This window comes from Octopus sinensis, linkage group LG27, assembly GCF_006345805.1.
Source record: "Octopus sinensis linkage group LG27, ASM634580v1, whole genome shotgun sequence".
NCBI classification, from domain to species: Eukaryota; Metazoa; Mollusca; class Cephalopoda; order Octopoda; family Octopodidae; genus Octopus; species Octopus sinensis.
Genome location: NC_043023.1, coordinates 17,827,922 through 17,849,038, shown reverse-complemented (window position 1 = coordinate 17,849,038; position 21,117 = coordinate 17,827,922). Strand labels below are relative to the sequence as shown.

Sequence of the window (21,117 nt, the reverse complement as noted above, 5' to 3'; positions counted from 1 at the left end):
TTTGGATGTTTGTGAATGTGAGTCTGGATCCACTTTTAAGATAGGAGATATATGCGAATGATTGTGACTGTGAGTGTGGTAGCATTTCTGACAGGTGGTATATATATATATCAGTGTGACACTTGAGGAGGCATAGTTAATGCATACCTGTGTTTATATATAAATACCTGTCTCGGTGTATGGATGAGTGAATGGGAGTGTATAAAAATTAGTGTGTAATTCAGTGTTTATATCATATAGGTTGTTTACCATGAGATCAGTGGTTCTTAACCTAGGAGCGCGTCCCCTGGGGCAGGGGGTGCGTCAGTAACTCTGAAGAGGGCGCGATACCTGTCAGACAGCTGGAAACGTCTGAGCAGGTTTGTGAGGCATTTGTTTCCACTTCTATCATTTGACCGCTCACAATCCATTCGTGCATCTTAGGATTCTTTTGAAATCGCCTACTAATACTAAACTACGCAACATTCCCAAAAAAGCTTCCGGACGCCTGAAATAATCTGAATGTTCAACATTTGTTGGTGCATAGACAGCGACCAGTCTGAAAGCATCACCATCAGTACCATTCACACCAAAGACGATGAGATTGCCGTCTGGGTCCGCAAAGACTGCACTGATCTCTAGATCTAGACCTTTCTGGAACCAAATTGCAGTTTCATCGCCTTGTCTCGAGTGCCACTGAAACGTTACATCTCATTTCCTCCATAGAGGGGCGGGAAAACTTGTGGTCCGGACAGTCTGGCTTCACTAATGACTACACCGTCCAAATCCAGTGAACTGAGGTCGTTTAGAAAGCGTCCTTACTTGAAAAATGATCCCTGTCCACGCACGTTTAAACTGCCTTGCTTGAGCAAAACAATGATGAGAGAAATGGGAAAACAAAATGATGCACAACTTACTTTTTGGGCTACGGCGAGGGTGAATGGTTTCTCTCACCCTTCTCGGTGGTTGTAGGAGTTTCCACGATCAGGTTTTGTATAAAATTTTGGTTATTGTTCTTTGGAAATTTCCCAGCGCAAAGGGGTAGGGTTTTTTTTCAAGAAATTAAGGCGTTGTTAGTTATGCTGAGTATTTGTATTTGAGGTGAAGCGTTAGGTGCTGTGATCTTTTGGTGTGATGTTGGTAGTTTTTTGTATGTATTTCATTAGGGCTTCAATATGTGGATTGCAGGGAAATTTACAAAGGAGATTTTGAAGGCGATATTTGTATGGCGGGTGGTGCTGGCAACGGTGCTGGTGGTGTTGGTAATGTTGGTGTTATAGTAGATAGTTGTGTGTATGTGTTGTGGGGAGGTGCTTGGATGGTGTCCTTCATGCATTTTTTCCATTTCGGGACTTCGCTCAACTAGTGTTTGTTTCCTTCTCTGGAAGTATCTCCTACTTGCTGCTCCTCTTCTCCTTCATTATCTTCTTTTTCTTCTTCTACTTCTTCTCCCTCCCCCTTTTCCTCCTCCCCCTTCTTCTTCTTCTTCTTCTTCTTCATTTTTTCTCCTTCTTCTTTTCTTCTTTCCTTCTTCATTTTCTATTTCTTCTTCTTCTTCATCATCTTTTTCTTTTTCTTACCATAAATGTTCTTAACACAATTTTATTCTCCAGGTTTTTGCATTATAACGATATCCAAGCAATCAACGAAACAACTTTCCAAAATCTCTCCAGTTTAAAAACTCTGTAAGTTGAATCAATCTTCTTTTATACTATTTCACTGAAGATATCTTCCTAAATCCGTAATGTCTTTCCATACTTCAATTTAAGGTCTACATCCGTCTCTCTATACATGCATTTTATTGGTTTTGGATGTTTGTGAATGTGAGTCTGGATCCACTTTTAAGATAGGAGATATATGCGAATGATTGTTACTGTGAGTGTGGTAGCATTTCTGACAGTTGGTATATATATATATATCAGTGTGACACTTGAGGAGGCATAGTTAATGCATACCGGTGTTTATATATAAATACCTGTCTCGGTGTATGGATGAGTGAATGGGAGTGTATAAAAATTAGTGTGTAATTCAGTGTCTATATCATGTACGTTGTTTACCATGAGATCAGTGGTTCTTAACCTAGGAGTGCAGGGGTTGCGTCAGTAACTCTGAAGGGAGCGCGTCTGCTTGCGAAAAAGTAGGATTTTCTCTAATTATATATGTTATTTTCTTAACGAGAACATGGTCAAATAATGACAAGTTTATGAAAAACATGCAAAATTATCGCCTAATACCTTTAGTTTTCTCATTCTACTATCTTAGCGCCACTCACCATTTTCTGTAATTGGTGACCCCTCTTCATCTCCCTCAGAACCCTCACTTATTTCTGAATTGTAGCTTTAACATTTGCCTATATTTTAACATTTTACCATTTGCCTTTTATTTTTTGTGTTGTTATAACACGACTCAGGTTAAGAACCCCTGCTACAAGGCATAGATACTATTAACATCTTTTCCAGTTAATAGATTATAAAGAAGTTTGATCCACAGTTTTCATATATATGAAATAATGTGATTCTTAAAAATCAAGAGACATGCTGAAACATTATCAAATCATTATAGTAACATACTAAGAAATATTGACTTAATTTTAAAAATTGAAAACTATTTTAAAATATTAGGAAGATCAAAAGTATTATATATTTGAAAATAGGAAATAAAACAAAAATAATAGATTCTACTATTTCTCAATTTAATAAAGTCTCAAAACAATTAAAACACACATTAGAAAGAAATATTGGCAATAAAACCAAAATTTTTATTATTAAATGCTTATGTGAAAGATATAGTAAACACGTTGGTAAGAAAATAATTATAATATAAAGCCAAATGTTAAACTAAAATCAAACTTAAATATTACAGAAAGTACTAGGTAAAACTAAAACCTATGCAAAATGTTTTCTTTTCTCAAGAAACATTTTTTTTATATTTTCGTACAAAAACTACAACATTTTATTGTACAAATGTTTCGTATAACTGTTCTTTTACTCCAAACATTAAAATAAAATTTCAGAACTTTTTACTCAAAATGTTCCATCTTGGTCCTTGAGATAACCTTACGCGTGTCTTACCTTTTGTTCACATATTTCTGTTGTCCACTGCACATGAAATAATTCGCAATGAGTGCAGAGTAATCGAAGTATCTTGACGAATATATTTCGATTTGGATTCGTGTCCTTCCAAACGGGTGACAGAGAAGTCCCCCAATGTGTGGTATGTTACAAACCTTTGATCAATGATGGAATGCGGCCCTCAGGCTTGGAATGCCACATGAGGACAACACATCCTGCTCTTGCAGACAAGCTCAAGACATTCTCTGAAACAAAAAGAAGTTTCTTGAAGCAAGCTTTGTTTGACATTAGTGGGGTATTTGGGCAACAAATTCCAATAATTGTCGAGACTTCCTATGAGATCGCCATGTTGATTGCAAAGAGCAAGAAGAGCCATAATATCGGAGAGTCTCTCCTAAATCCAGGTATACTACCTGCAGCACAACTCGTTCAGGGGAAATATAGTGCATTCAAGCTTTCCCCGATTTCACTATCAAATGATACAGTCAAGTGAAGGATCGACGTCTTGTCTGAAAACATCAAAGATTAAATTCTGGACCAGGTAAAAGTGTGTACTGATGGGCTCGTGAAGCCATACTATCCAAAACCTTCCCTACTGAAATTAGAAAACTCCTGAACGTGGCTATCAAGGTTGTCAACTTTGTTAAAGGTGGAGCCTAAACAGTCATCTTTTTAAACTGCTGTGTAAAATATGGATTCTGAAAGGAAGCATCGCTTTCTCACACGCATGTGCGAAGGCGATCAAAAAGGGAACATGCTTGGACAGCTTAATGAACGACGAGAAGTAGTGATACTTCTAGATTTGCAACCGAAGGCAGATCTCCATGACAATTTCTAGTCTGAAGGCTTTCAGCTGTCTCTAGCATACCTGGCGGACAGGTATGCTAGAGAATGCTCTCGACTTTAAACTACAACGGTAAAACTTCAACATTTTCACGCACCATGACATCATTCGAACCTTCATGATGAAACTCGATCTCTGAAAATATCGAATTCAGCGAGGAAATACAGCCAGTTTAGTTACTTGGATTTTGCTCTCATCTAGGGTAACTTTGATTCTGAGTTAAAGAAACAAATAATCACTCATCTAACTTGAAAATTGAATTCATCAAATGCTTCTCAGATGTAGATGAAAAGGGTGAAGCCTGGATATTCATCAGGAACTTATTTCAGTGTGAATTGACTGATGATTTGCATGAAGTGCAAGAGCACTTTCTTGAGCTGAAGTTCAACCCCTGAGCTAAGGGGGATCTTAAAACGTTATGGATCAAGTACCTTCTTACTTAGCCTCTAATCTCACATCAGATTCTTCGGGTTTTAGCTATGTGTAGATCCACGGGCTATGTGAGGCTGCATTTTGCAGGCTCGTTGCAGTCAAGGCCAAGTACAGAAACAGGCTGAACGTCGAAAGAAACTTTCGTTGTGAACTCCCTGGTATTCAACCAAGCATTCAAGAATACTAATACTAATCGTATTAAAGAAAATCACTAAAAACATAGTTTATATTTTATTTAAAATCTGGGTGGGACTTTTAATCATAGATGCAGGGGGTTCGTGGAAAGAAGGACTAATTCCTGGTAGTATAAAGGTTAAGGGACACTGCTCTAGATCAAAACTGATTGACATTCCAGACTTTCCCTAATGCAAGTATATTTAGAACTACATAATTCATTCTCTAATTTTTAAACACATTCTTTTGTTATCTTCTTCTTCCTCTTCTCCCTCTTCTTCTTCTCTTCTTCTTCTTCTCCTTCTTCTTCTTCTTCTTCTTCTTCTTCTCCTTCTTCTTCTTCTCCTTCTACTTCCTCTCATTCTTCTTCTTCTACTTCGTCTTTTTCCACTTCCTCTTCTTCTTCCTCTTCTTTTTCTTCTTCCCCTTCTTTTGTTGTTGCTGTTCTTCCTCTTCTTCTTCTTTTTCTACTTCATCTTCTTCCACTTCCCCTTCTTCTTCCTATTCTTTTTCTCCTTCCTCTTCGTTTGTTGTTGCTGTTCCTCTTCTTCTTCTTCTTCCCCTCCTCCTCTTCTTCTTCTTCTTCTTCTCCTACCACCTCTCTTTCTTCCTCTTTTCCTTCCTCTCCTCTCCTTCTTTCTCTTCTTCTCCTTCTTCTTCTTCTCCTTCTTCTTCCTCTTCTTCTTTATCTTATTCTTCCTACCCTTCCCCCTCTTCCTCTTGTTCTTCATGTTCTTGTTCTTATTCTCCTTCCCCTTCTTTCTCTTCTTCTTCTTCCCCTTCTTCTTCTTCTTCCTCTTCTCCTTCTTTCTCTTCTCCTTCTTTCTCTTCTTCTTCTCCCACCACTCTCCTTCTTCTTCCTCTTATTCTTTTTCTTATTCTTCCTACCCTTCCTCTCCTTTCTCTTGTTCTTCCTGTTCTTGTTCTTGTTCTCCTTCCTCTTCTCTCGTTACCTTCTTTCCGTTTGCTGTGCTTTTCACTTTCTGTTTTACATGCTTTCTTCATAATTTACAAGTTTCCCCATTCACTTAATATCTCTAAAATTTTTATCACCCCCAATCCCACCACTCTCATTATTGACGTCTTCGTCCTTCTTGTCATCACTGTCATCATTGTTGTCTTCATTTTTATCTTCCTCAATCTTCAACATCATCAAGTTCTTCATCGTTCTCTTCATTATCAACATCATTCATTACCATGAAACATGGCGATCAGATACAAAATCTTCAACATCATCGTCATCAACACCAAGAGAAATATCACCACCAACATCATCAGCACCAATGTCATACTCCTTATCACTATAAACATGCTAATCACCATCATTAAAAGAGTAATCAACATTAACAACATCACCCCCATTCAACAACATAACATCTTCGTCATCAAAACTAACGCCATATTTTCTTCACTTCTACCTAATCATCATATTAATCACTTCTCCGCAACATTATCACCATCATCATCATCATTATCAAGTTCATCATGATCGTAATTTCTTTTCCCTCTCTACCTTTATCTAATTGATAAGCCATAATATTATAAATTTTGTCAAATCTGTTACATAAAATTTCTTCTTTCCTCAATTTTATGTTCCAGGTCTTTGGGGGGAAATAAACTCCAGGAAATCAAAATAGGAACCTTCAGTAATCTTTCCAGGTTATCACAACTGTAAGTTGAATCAATGTTCTTTTCTAGTATTTCATTGACGGTATCATCCTAAATATGCAACACCTTCTCATCCTTCCATTTAAGCTCCCAATTCCGTCTTTCCAAAGATGTATTTCATTGTTTATGAATGTCCGTGATTGTGATTGTGGGCCCATTTCTGTGAAATGGGATATATGAGAGCATGATACATCAGGGAAAACACTGACTGCATGCATATGTATATCTCTTGCTATGCGAGAATATTGACACGTACGAACTTTATTTCTAGATGGACGCTAAATAACATCCTTGTATAAGCGTTGTAGCTGCTTATTCAGAACTAAATTATTCATACGCTAATTTTTAATATTTACTGTATACATGAGTTGATGAGTTTATGTATATATATATATATATATATATATATATATATATATATATATATATATATGAATAAATAAATGGAGTTTAACGCAGTGTAAATCAAATATTTTTACTTTCGACACATGTTTCGAAAATTCCACTGATAACATTCAAAAGGATACACATTACAAACAATGCAATTTTCTATTCAGGAAAGTGAAAAAACGAAATTCGTCAATACGACATTTTAGCAAATAATTATGGATTTGTATAGCAATTAACTAATCGCTATTAATAGTATTTAAAAAAACGTTGCATGATATAACGTCAGAAGTTGCTTACAGAAAGAGCAGGGATATTAGTGAAGGTTAAATATAAAGGAAATTAAAGTTTAAATTATATATAACGATAGAGACTACTTATATGCACTAAAGGTGTGTTTGCTTTACCTCCAAAATGTTTTCCAACCAAACGGTACAAAAGGTTAAGAATAGTTTAGTTAAATTTGTCAGTAGAATGGGCTTAAAATCGTTTTTGATGACGATATGACGAAGGCCAACTTTTTGGATATTACACTTAATTTACACAGTGACTCGTAAACCGTTGACCAATCTTAAGTACATTAGCAAATTTAGTAATCATCCTAGAGCAATTACTAAGAACTTAGTTAAGAATATTTCATTTAGATTATCTAAATTATCTGCTAATGTTTATATTTTCAATGATAATGCTGAATTCTATAACTCTGCCTTAATTAAAGCAGGTTATACAGAGAAAATTTTCTATATTGATTCTACTCAGTCAAATTGTAAATTCAATAATGTAGATAAGATTTCTAGTCGTAAAAGAATTATTGATAACAATCATAACTTATGTACCGCTACAAAGCGAATGAAGGGTGATATTTAATCCCCTAGTATCGTTCTAAAAGTAAATATAACACTTTCAAAAACAATTACGCTATAAATACTAGTAAAAATATTTGGTTAATAATTCCGTACGGGAGACAAATTAAATCTAGTCTCCCACTGCGGTTTCATCAAGCTATCGTTAGGAATTTTCCAAAAAATTCTAGGTATTACTCTATTATCAATTCGCATACGGTTAGGATCGGTTTTCCAACACAAAAAATCTCTTACAAATTATCTCTTCACATAATAACAAACTGTTCAATATTAATACATTTACTAATATTAACATTAATTTAGCTAATATTATCCAACCCTCTAGGAATATTAATAACAAGGTTATTGTATCCGAAGTCAATTCCAATAGAATTATGTTTATGTCAAGTAACTTTAAGATTAAAAATTCTATATAGCAGTGTATAATCAGTACTCGTAATTAAGTACGATTTTACATCATTAGAGTTATCTAAAAGAATTTCTATCCATTACTCAACATTTAGAGATAGACATAAACGTAATAGTGCCGGTCTCGACAAACAAATTTGGGATCTAAAAGACCACAATGAACAATTTCATTTAGAATGGTTGATTCTCTCAATCTCGATACCTTATGACAAAGGCAAGGAATTCTGTCTTTTCTGTAATTCTGAGCTATTTTTCGTTATTTTTTCTAAAAATCCCCTGGTAAACACGGTTATAGAGCGAGCATACAGATGTAAACATTGGCACCTTTAGTGCATATAAGTAGTCTCTATCATTATATATAATTTAAACTTTAATTTCCTTTATATTTAACCTTCACTATTAATATCCCTGCTCTTTCTGTAAGCTACTTCTGACGTTATATCATATAACGTTTTTTAAAAATAATATTAATAGCATTCAGTTCATTGCTATACGAATGCATCATTTTTTGCTAAAATTTCGTGTTGACGAGTTTCGTTTTTTCACTTTCCTGAAGAAAAAATTGCATTATTTATACCGTTTATCCTTTTCAATGTTATCAGTGGAATTTTCGAAACATGTGTCGAAGGTAAAAATATTTGATTTATACCTGCGTTAAACTCCATTTATTTATTCATATATTATACAAACAATTGCACGTAAACATGAAATTTCTACCTTTATAAACAAGGAGTTATAACCACTTTACTTGTGAGATTTTTGCTACCCTGGTAACTATTCATTTATCCCGTGTTAATTGTTAACAAGGTAAAAATACACTCATCTCTCTCTCTCTCTCTCTCTCTCTCTATATATTATATATATATATATATATATATATATATATATAGTAGAAATATGTTACAAAAAGAAAATATAAAATACACGTGAGTAAGGGTAAAATATGAAAAATCAACGAAAATGCACATTGCAAATAAAAAAGGTTTTTTATGACAGGTAACGACAAATATATACATTTAGATTGACTGAGGTAGTGATAAGATTCATAAAAGTCATTATTATGAGATGATTATAAGATGATAATAAAGTAAGAGAACAAAGCGAACTATGGTTTACGCAAAGCTATTCATCGCTTGAAAAACTCCGACTAATACACGGTGTCAGGTCTAATAGGTCCTGAGAAAAAAGATTATTTGTAAGAGAGGTAAGTAGTTCTGTATTATTTGTAAGGGAGGTAAGTAGTTCTGGATTTAGAGATGTCAGTGGTGTAGGGGGTGTATAGGGGTTAGTGGTTTCAATTGAAGAATTGGTGGTGTTCTGTATTGAGTTGTGTGTTGATATTTAGTTGGGGGAGAAATTTATTGATGAAAAATGCCTCTGTATTCAACCTTTGTTACATTGTGATGTTCTGTGAACATTGGTAAAAGGGGAATATTTGGGAATTGGGATTAAGATTCCTGGCACACCTCCTATGTGTTCACTCACCTTTAACTGTCTGTATTGTGGGTGACGGATTTGCTCTTTGTGAATGGTGATTCTTTGACGGAGCGAAATTCCTCTTTGTCCAATATAGAGTTTACCACATCCTATGCATGTCATGTCATGGATTACATTTACTGAGGCGCAGGTGAAATTTGATTTGATCTTAAATATTTCTCCTTGTTTGAATTGGAATTCTGAACCCTCCAGAAGGTGAGGCATGTTCCACAGTTAGAACGTCCACATTTTGTCACGTTTGGCTCTGTTGTTAGTGGATACAGTCTAGGGCTGGTTAATAATTTTTCAGTGACTTCGGTTGCTTTTTGCTTTTTATAATTTTATATGAGCTTAAAATTTCGTTCATTGTTTTGTCTGCTGTGAGGATGGGAAGATTTTGGGTGATGAAGTTGAAGGCTTAGTTGTTTCTAGGGTTATGTGGGGAAATGTACAGGAGTATTTTTAAGTCCTGTTTAGTATTTCGGCTAGTTTTCCTTAACATTTGTATATCTATTTCCTGAGCTCTTTTGATGCCTTCATTTACTAATGTGATTGGGTAGTGTCTTTTAGTTAGTGTAGATCTAATTTCAAGGAGTCTATGTTCACGAGTGTATGTACCGGAAACTAGGGTGCAGATTATTTTCGCTAGGTTAAAGGGTATGTTTATTTTATGTGTTTGGTGTGAAAGGAGCCAATTTCACCTTCCTTCTTCCGACTCACAGGTCTACATTCTGGGACTATCTACTCTTGCCATTTTCGCAACTTTCACCCACCTTTTCATAAATTCACTCGAGACCAGCACCTCCCTCACCACCCTACTTGCCTGTAGGTCTTTACCAAAGAGGTAAGTTTCCGTCCTCAATCCCATCAGCCTCGTCCACCATATAACTTCTTTCGTGACAGCCACCAAACAAAGGAGCACAGCCTTGCCAGCCCAATTAAAGGAGGGCGGCGGGGCCATCGTCATTATGGACTCGGACGACAGACGGATCTGTCCTACACGCGACGGCAGCTGCTCGATACAACTCCACAAGTCAGCAATGTCCGGACACTAAACGAGGGCTGCATGCAGAACGGTTTCATCCCTCTGCGAGCACTTCGGACAAAGTATGTCTAACAACACATCCATGCATGTAAAATTTATTTCGATCAGGTAGAGCCCCCCCCCCGGTAGCACTACCAGCCAAAGACATCTGGAAATTATTCATAACAGTATCCGACCGGAAAGTCCTCCGGAATAGACTTGCCAGTTCATCTTCATCGACGCTTAGTCCCCCCCCTCGAGGACGTCGTCGTACTTCCGCGCTACTAAACATCTTTTTCTAGTGTCACATACTATGTATATTTCCTTTCTTCTAATGCATACCGTGTATACTTTTCATTTTCTCAATCCATTTTCTGTAAACCTCCACACTTTATGTCTGTCTTTGTATTGTCCCCTTCATCCTTCACTCTGGTGACAAATAAAAGAAATTATTATTATTATTATTATTATTATTATTATTATTATTATTATTATTATTATTATTTTTATTATTATAATTTTTATTATTCATAATAATAACAATAATATAATAATAATAATAATAATAATAATAATAATAATAATAATAATTAATAATAATAATGATAATAATAATAATAATAATAATAATAAAACGATAGACCATCTCGTTTCGGGATGTCCTGTGCTGACACCAAACGAATACAAAAATCGCCACGATAGGGTAGGACAGTATATACATTGGAAGATATGTAAACACTACAAATCCGACACTCCTGCTAACTGGTATGAACACCATCCTCAGCCAGTTGTTGAAGGTAAAGATGTCACCATCCTCTGGGATTTTCCAGTCAACACTGACAGAACGATCAAAGCTAATCGACCAGACATAATTGTTAAAGATAGGGAAGAAAATACCTGCAGACTAATAGAAGTAAGCGTCCCCACTGATAAAAATGTATCTGTCAAGGAATTTGACAAACTTAGTAAATATAAGGACCTGGAAATCGAAATACAGAGGATGTGGAATCTTAAAACAAAAACTGTTCCTGTTATTGTAGGTGCCCTAGGTATGATAAAAAAGGGATGTCAGAAACACCTAGACAATATCCCTGGAAAACCATGTCTCAAGGAAATCCAAAAGATTGTGCTAACAAGTACTGCCCACATCCTTAGAAAAACCCTATCAATGTAAATGTTTGTGTTTGCATTACATGAAGATATATCTACTTCCCCTCCCCAAGCTTTCAGCTATATTTCAACAACTCTTAACCTTCACTTGCCCTAGGGCGCTGGGTGTGCCCCGGCAGGTGATTGCATCAAACATGCAGATTAAAAGTAAATGACAATGATAATAATAATAATAATAATGACGTCAAACTGACAAGCCTCGCTTGACATGATTATGAAATTTGTAAATAAAAACACATAATACGTGTATTTGCACCCATCAAGTTTGTACTGTCGTGGAAATTGCTGTCGAGTGGTGAGTTTATTTTTCTTCTTTCTCTGCCATTTTGTGGGGACGAACCGGTTGATTTTGTTTTCCAGTCAAATTTGTTTGCGTTTAATCTATCAAGATGGAGAAAGCAAAACAAAACACGGCGACACTCATTTGTGAGAAAAGGGATGCGAGTGAGGAGCATCACCAAACGTCAATAAGAGAGAGAGAGTGCAAGAGTGGCAAACGATGGCGCGTTAGGAAAGAAAAACAGATTGCACCTGTATTTTGGTTTTAAAAAAAAGGTAAAAAGGCAAGAAGGGCGAATTCTTTTCGAGAAAGATCTCTTAAAGGAACTTTAGGAAAAACAAATATTTCATTTTCGACAACATTACTCAAAATGAAAGCAGCAATTTCGAAAATGTAATCATTGTAGGCCCTTTCGTGAGTGAAGCGATGGACGATGCGAGTACAAGTAACCACAACAACAACAACAGCGAGAACAACAGCAACAATAGCAGAAGTGGCAACAGCAAAAACAACGATAAAAACAACGAAGGAACTGAGAAAAAAAGCTGTTGCAACGACTTGGAGTAACTCGAAACTTTCCTTGGCTGGAGGTACCAAGTCATCTCTTCAGACAGTACAAATCTGTGAAAGGGAACATAAATATGCCAGGCAGCTAACCGAGAGAGAAGTCTTGCTGTAACGCTAAATACCCCTTTGAAATTATCCAGGTTACGCTAAGTTGCACAGTGACGTACCGTAGAATCGGATTAGAATCAAGATGGGTAGAAATATCTAAGAAGTTCAAATACAAAGGGCTGAAATCCATAGCAATAGTTACAGAAAGGAAGGGGATATGGGATGGTAGAGATCAGATTCTGCACAAAGGAAGATAAAATCTGACTCTCTGAATCCCCTCGAATCCCCTATTTTGAGCCAGACGAAATGTGAGTTCCTCTCCCACCTCTCATGAATAATCATGAATGAATTGGCGAAGATGAAATTATATGTTTTAACATAGCTCAGGATTGGGAGCTCATGAAACATTGGAATACATTTCAAATGAAAGGTTTTAAAGTTATATTTGAAACATTGAGTAAGAATTCTGGCCAAACCTCTGGTTTTTAGGCATCATGAGTTACTCCTTGTTTGCCAAAGACTTTATCAACCCTTTTCCTGCCTTATCGCAAGATTTCTTACGGAAAGTCTCGTCAATGTCCTATTCCCACGTCCTAAGAATGGAGGTTTCGAGGGGTTTCAGATAGGTGTAGGGCTACTCACAAACTTTTGTACGATCAGTTCATGCCAGATGCTGACGTCTAAAGGGCTCAAACCAGGGGATGAATGAGGCCAAATGTCCTTATCATAAACCCTTTTCGCAAACTCATCCACGGGAAACATTTGTCTCACTACACTTGTGTGACAAGGAACATCCTCTTACCATCAGAGATCATGCAGCTGATAATTATCACTTAGGTTTTTGCCCCTAAAATTACACTTTTGGCTTTCTCGTGAGCTGAAGCCAGAACTCAGATGTCGCGTCAGTTTGTGCGCATATCCTGGGTGAATATCTTCACACTCGAAGGTTGTGTTTCACTTTGTCGCAGATGGACTTCGCACTCTCTCTAATCATCATCTCCATTTAAATTTCTTAATTATATCAATTTGTTTCGCCATAATATTGAACATTTTGTCACTAATCTTTTCTATATGTTTGTTATGAACTCCGTTTTATGTTACAGATATTTGAATGACAATAATATCACGTATATTCAACGCGGTACCTTCGAAAACCTTCCGAATTTAAAATATCTGTGAGTTGGGTCGCTTTTGTTCGTACCATCTATTTCCCCATATATCTACATTGTTAATATCTTCTCCAACTTTGTTTTTTCTATCTCTCTTTCTAGAGTGCATCTATCTAACACCCGTGCACTCTCTCCATAGTTTTTGCTGAGTGTATGTGTGAATGCGTGTTTGTGAAAGTGTAGGTGTGTGGATGAATGAGCTTCTTTTTTACTTACTTCTTATGTATAGGTAATCATGTTCTTGTTTCTAAACATCCGTTTATCTAATATTCAAATTCTCATTATTCAACTATATTCCATCATTTTTCTCGTTCTTTACTTCTTTATTCTAGTTTTCTAAGTTTATCTTTTAATCTTCATATGTTTTTGTGTATGGATGTACAGTTACCGAGCATATCAGAAAAAAGTGTCCAAATTTTAGATACAACTTCGGAACGATGTGTCTCAGTATCACCTAAAGGTAATAGAACTATCAGCGGCTTTTCTAACACAAATGGACCCTATTTTGAGCAAGACGAAATGTGAGTTCCTCTCCAAGCTCTCATGAATAATCATGAATGAATTGGTGAAGATGAAATTCTATGTTTTAACATAGCTCAGGATTGGGAGCTCATGGAACATTGGAATAAAGTTTAAATGGAAGGTTTTAAAGATATATTTGAACGATTGAGTAAGAAGTCTGGCCACAAAACCTGGTTGTTTAAGCATCATGAGTTACTCCTTGTTTGACAAAGACAATAACAACCCTTTTCCTACCTTACCACAAGATTTCTTGTGAAAATTCTCATCAACGTCCTATTCCCACGTCTGGGTAAGTGTGGGGCTACTAACGAGCTTATTTTATGACCAGATCATGCCAGATGCTCAAACCAGGTGATGAATGAGGCTAAGTGCCCTTATCCTAAAACCTTTTCGCAAACTCATCCATGGGAAACATTTGTCTCACTACACTTGTGTGACAAGGAACATCCTCTTACCATCAGAGATCATGCAGTTGAAAATTATCACTTAGGTTTTTGCCCCTAAAATTACACTTTTGGCTTTCTCGTGAGCTGAAGCTAGAACTCAGCTGTCGCGTCAGTTTGTGCGCATATCCAGGGTGAATATCTTCTCACACGAAGTTTGTGTTTCACTTTGTCGCAGATGAACTTCGCACTCCCTCCAATCTTCTAAACTTTTGTCCTGGAGAATCAAGACTCCTCACACGTTTCATATGCGATTTCATTTTTACGTCTTCTGTCACCAGATGCCAATAATCTTATGGATTGATTTGGATCTCTTCTGATCGATCTCTTCAGCTCCAGATTGAAATGATGTTTCTTGAGGTTATGACCTCTTTATGTAGCTTTCCTCTCCACTATTCCATCTTTCTCAAACTTATACACAATTGTCTTGATAGTTATTGAATGGACTTTGAAGATGGAAAAAGAATTTCGGTACCATTACTGAAGGACTGAATGATCTTAACCCTCTCAACCTTGCTCAGTCGGACGTGGCTGACACAATACTATTTCATCCTGTTACCTTTCTAGCTAAATATCTCAAATGGTATTTCACTGATTCTTATAAAAACGTGTCAGTATGTCCAGCCAGCTTATGTGCAAAACAAGTAACAAAAAGCAAAAAGTGTGTTAGTTTAACATTTTTCAAAAGTGTTTGAGCATGGCAGTTTTGCTGTTACATATGTTATATATTTATGTCTAAGTATATGTGCGAGTGCGTGTGAATGTATCAAATCTTAACCTATTCTCCATCATCATCATTAGAAACTTCACTAGCACAAACGTCAACATGAAAATCATCATCTTCATAATTATCCTCATTAGAATCATTATCACAATTAGCAACAGAAACATTTTCTTCAACACTACCACATTCTTTCTGTCTTAAGACTCAAAACTATGTACGACGACGACGTCTGTCACTACCACTCCTCCTCCTCCTCCCCTTCACCAACACCACCATCAGATTCTCTTGTGAAAAGAAGCTGCGAAAAAGCGAAACCAAATCAGATGAAAATATAAAAACGAACACTAGTGACTTCTACAGATTTCAAAAGTAATTACCTTAGTGCGCTACAGCCTATGGCCAGGAGGATAAGCGAAATACTCAATTAACAATTCGCAAATGCTTTCAATTCCTCATTAGAAAATATGCAAATAAGCAAGCTTGATAAGTTCCTACAGAACAGAAAGTAAACATCTGTTATTTCGATGTGAACTTAGTCATGGCTCTAATGGTTTTCTAGGAATGCTTTTAAAGATTTGCAAGAAAGCCCTTCCAGAACTACTGCAGATACTTTTCCAGAGCTTCCGTACATTTTGGCAAACATTCCAAAGTGTTAGAAGATAGGTTATATTGATGAAGAAGGAGGTAGAGAAAAGTCTAAATATTACAGGTATAATTCTCTGATCTCACATATTAGGCAAGTTATGAGACTCGTTGTCGGAAAGTAGTTGATTACATTTCGAGAACAAAACCTATTCACTAACATACAGAATGGCTTCTGTCCAGGAAGGAGTTGTCTTACTCATCAGCTACTGCAAAGTGACTGGGTACTGAAACAACAGGTGAACTTTTCAAATATGAATGATATCTGGACATCAATATTCCAACATCAGCCATCTTTAACGAGTCTGCAATTAATATGTTAATGTTTTTAATTTGTTGTGAAGTGTTTCAATGTGCGTAGATTTGTAATATTAACAGATTTTTCTTGCAGTCAGAACCTTGTGCTGGTGACCAAATATATATTATATCATGATTGCCAGAGTAGAGGCTTCATTATTACGTTAAGAGTTTTGGAAGAACACCTGTTAATGAAACAATGAGGACATTAGTTAGTTCTATATGATGCTTATTTTTGTCATTGACCGAATGCCACAAAGCTTTTGACCATTTTTCACCAATAGCAGTACTCTGTATTGTATAACTAGAATTTAATTTGGAAGTACTTTTTTAGTATGTTGGCATCCGGAATCAGTAAATGTATCATGTTTACCTAGTGTACTTTAAAGGTAATTCATGATACTACATAGTATTTTGCATATTTTCTAATTTTCTAGAATTTGAATAAGATTTTAAAGTATTATTTCCCGTGAAGTAGAATTCAAGTGTCGATTGACTGATACTAGTAGGTCGTCAAGTATGAAATTTGTAGTAAGGTATACGGTAAAATTTGACAGCTGTTCGTTTTGCGACGTTATTATATTTTGACAACCTATATTCTTTTTTAGAAAGCTGACACATCTAGTTCTTTATTCTTTGCGCTTTATAAAGTATTTATTAATCGCTTTTTGCTATTTTTGTTTAGGGATGGATAAGTCAGAACTTCGTACAGTTTTGAAATATGAGTTCTCTCACTGACAGCTCGGAATATTAATGGGGAATTTCATTCTAATGTTATTACAGAGCAGACACTATCAAATTGGTTTGCAAAATTTAGTTCTGGTAATTTTGATCTCACAAATGAGCAATGCGGTCGACCAGAAAGAAAACAACCGTCGAGTCTGATCCATCTCAAAGTGCCTGTGAATTATTGTTGTTTTGTGTTAGCAAACAATATTGACTCACCTAGTTCAAATCGGTAAAGTGAAAACGTTGGATAAGTGGCTTCGACATGTATTCAATAAAAATCAGAAATAACAACGTTTGGAAGCCTATATTATGCTAGTTTTTCGTCGCAAAAATGAATTATTTTTGAATCGAATTGTAACGTGATGAGAAATCGATCCAATGCCTCAACTGTAGGGGTTAACCACAATGGCTGGACCAAGATGAGCCACCAAAACACAGTCCAAAACGCAAAAGAAGCTGATGGTGTGTGTTTGGTGGTCTGTTCCAGGTGTGATCCGTTAAGGTTTCATTACCCCTGGCTCATTAATCTCAGCCGAAGTACACTGCAGCCAGCTGGAACAAATGATGCAGAAACGTACAAAAACAACCTAGATTAGTCCACATATCAATCCTATTTTACTGCAAGACATCGCCGGATCACACATCGGAAAAATAACTTTGGCGAAACTACAGGGTTTCGAGTTGGAAGCTCTCCTTCATCTACCTACACACCCGATATTGCCCCCACTGACTACCACATCTTTCAGAATTTCACTAACTTTTTGTTAGGAAAAAAAGTTAATTCCAATGATTCTGTAAAACAAGCCTTCCAGGAATTTATTGTCTCTAGACTGCCAGGCTTTTACAGTTCCTGGCTGCACAGGCTACCGCTGAAATGGCAAAAGTGTATTGAAAATATGGGTGCATATATTGAAGAATAAAACTATTCCTTGTATTTAAAAAAACATTGGTTTTTTATAATTTTCATACTTGACGACCTAATATGAAAGATATATTTGTTTTTCAAAACAGCTTAGAGACAAACATTAATTCCAACATATATTTTGAATATGTTTCTTAAAGTTGTGAATTGGTGTTAAGATAAGTGTTTTAATTATTCATGATTAATTTTTGCAATTTCGTCATTATATTGCTCTTGGAATCTCTCTCTATATAAACGGCAGTTTGTCTGTCTGTGTCTGTGTGTCTGTCAGGTTGTACCCTCACCCTGACCACGGCTTTCAACCGATTCTGATGAAACTTGACACACACATAGCCCAATATCATAATTCAAAACTAACGCAGTGAACATTTTGAAAAGTTCCCCCAGTTCTGAAAAAATCGATAAATTCGACATGGGGTCGAGAATCTAAGCTTTTTATATGCAACACATGTTCTGTCTAGGGAACACAACTCGACCTTTTTATCGCCCAAAGGGACAGCTAGGAACATCGTATACACAGAATTATTCGAGTGAAGAGAAGACATTGCAACCTACACATGCGCCTTCGTTCCCAAGAGGGAAATGACTAGATTGGGATTAGTCGTTGCCTACTAGGGGCTCTTACATACCCGGGCAACGCCGGGCTATGCTGCTAGTATATAATATTTGTACATTCGGTGAGAATGTGATGTAAAACCAACATCCTGCACAAAACAATGTCTCGATGTCTTGTTATTCTTATAGCTTATTTTCGTCCATCTTTTGTTAATCGGTTATCACAGAAACCCTCTCTTCCCTCAGGATATCTAAGTGAGATCAATGGAAACTACTCTTGTCCAAACTATAGGCAGAACACTCATAGAGAAATAAACATCTTTGCAGTAAACATGAGCTTTTATTTGCTTAGTTTAGACAGTATATTAACAGTAGAAAACAGACTTATTAATTGTACAAATTCTAACTTACAGAATACTTATTTCTTTTTTCCAGATATTTGAGCAACAACCAAATACAAAACTATGAGGATGGCGCGTTCTTATTCCTTCCCAGTATTAATCAAATGTATGTACAACAATTCTTTCTTTATTGGAAAACCAAAAGTCTTTGTAAACACATAAAAACATTTCATCAGACTAAAATCATAAAAAATGATGTCATCAAATTCACAGTTGTTTAATTCAGTTGACAATAAATAGCAATGTTTTGGTTTTAATTTTAATGTGGCACCATGAATATTTCTGAGTATTGTGTTTTGTCATTGCAACGTCAGTGTTCAAACAACATGAAGGTTGGTTTGATATAGTTTCATCCATGTTCGGAAATACGAGGTGTATTCAAAAGGCGTCCAATATTTGGGTACAAAAGTATCCAACCTTTGTCCATTTCATAAATTTTATTTAATCTTCTTCAAAATACTCCTCTTGGGATTTCACTCATAAGTTTTGTCATTGTTTCTATCATTTCTGGAACACCTTCTTGAGAGTGTTATGCAGCTCTGCTGTCCTCTCTCCATTCGGATCGCTTCTCTTTCAACGTAGTTTTTACTTTTGGAAAGAGTCAGAGGTCACATGGTGCCATGTGGGGAGATTTGGGAGCCTATCGAAAAAGGGGTGTGTTGCTATTGATCATGAAAGCTTGGATTACGAAGTGCATTCAAAATGTATCTGAATTTATTTTTTCGCTGATATTCTCTGCATGCACAAATCCTCCGTTAAAATAAAATACACTGATCCTCTGCTTATTTCAACTTCGGGAATAATTCCCTGGATTGTTACATTACGATCTTCGATGACTAATTACCGAAGCTTCTCAATCAGCTCCTCGTTTCGCCTTCTTTATGGCCTGCCTCAGCGTGCTTCACTCGCCACTGAGGTTCGGCCATGTTTGAAGCAGTTGTACCACTCTTTGTTCTACCTTTTGCCCATGGCATCATTAATAAGAGCCTGCCGAATCTTCTCGTTGGTGTCAGGTTGAGTAACACTCAGCCTTCTTCGAAACTAAATGCAATATCTCTGCTCGATGTACTCGTAACACTCGGAGAGTGGTGCAGCCTACCGGCGTGGTACACTGTTGCGTCATACCGGCGTAGTATACCAAGGCGTCAGGCTGGCGCGGCATATTAGCGAGGAAAGTTTCACGCATATGCAGGAAGGATGGCGTCACATCCCATCTAAAGTATTTTGCCCACGCAGCATAAGTTTTGGCGAAAAAATCATACATTTTGGATGCATTTCGTACAGAAAATAAATTGAAGCTGGTTCAGAAGTATACATATACAAATACACACACACACACACAAACATTAGACATTTAGGAGATTCGAAATCTGGAGAATAGCTGTGAAACGGTTAGAAGGTTGAGTGAAAATACCCTTTTAAGACGAGGTAAAGGAGCAATTAAGCAGACTGAAAATCTGCACAATTCAAATTCTACATGAGCAGTCAGTACTATTGAGCTAAATGATCACTGACACTAAACGGTGCCTTTCACGTTTGGAATTTGGAAGCATTTTTCATAAACAAACATCAAAGTTTTGAGTGTGTTCGATTCTATATATATGTATATATATGTAATATATATTATATATATATATATATATATATATATATATATATAATATATAATATATTATATATATATAATATATATATATATATATATATATATATATATATATATATATATATATATATATATATATGTGAAGGCACATGGCTCAGTGGTTAGAGCGTCGAGCTTACGATCATGAGGTTGTGAGCTCGAATCCCGGTCCGGGCTGCGTGTTGTGTTCTTGAGCAAAGCACTTTATTTTTCACGTTGCTCCAGTTCACTCAGCTGTAGAAATGAGTTGCGACGATACTGCCAAGCTGTATCGACCTTTGTCTTTCCCTAGGATAACACTGGTGGCGTGGAGAGGGGAGGCTGGTACGCATGGGCGACTGCTGGTCTTCCATAAACAACCTTGCCCGGACTTGTGTCTAGGAGGGTAACTTTCTAGGTGCAATCCCATGGTCATTCATGACCGAAGGGGATCTTTATATATATATATATGTATATATATGTAAATATATATATATATATATATATGTATATATGTATGTATATATGTATATATGTATGTATATATGTATATATATATATATGTATATATGTATATATATATATATATATATATATATATATATGTGTGTGTGTGTGTGTGTATTGATGTATATAAATATATCTCTTATGATAAAAGGCAGATTTTCTCTGCCTCCCAAACCGTTCGTTTTTTATAC

The 21,117-nt window shown here is 36.2% G+C and overlaps 1 protein-coding gene and 1 long non-coding RNA gene across 2 annotated transcripts in view; one reads left to right on the top strand and one right to left on the bottom strand.

Annotated features, from left to right (window-relative positions):
* Positions 1 to 21,117, bottom strand: part of LOC115225268 (adhesion G-protein coupled receptor G6-like) — a 1,160,637-nt gene that overhangs the window by 875,559 nt on the left and 263,961 nt on the right. The gene's annotated exons all lie outside the window — the stretch shown is intronic.
* The window catches only part of LOC118768118, a 16,458-nt gene continuing 7,306 nt past the window's right edge, over positions 11,966 to 21,117 (top strand). Inside the window, exon 1 of the long non-coding RNA XR_005003991.1 lies at positions 11,966 to 11,977. This is a non-coding gene — a long non-coding RNA (uncharacterized LOC118768118). The remainder of the gene's footprint in view (positions 11,978 to 21,117) is intronic.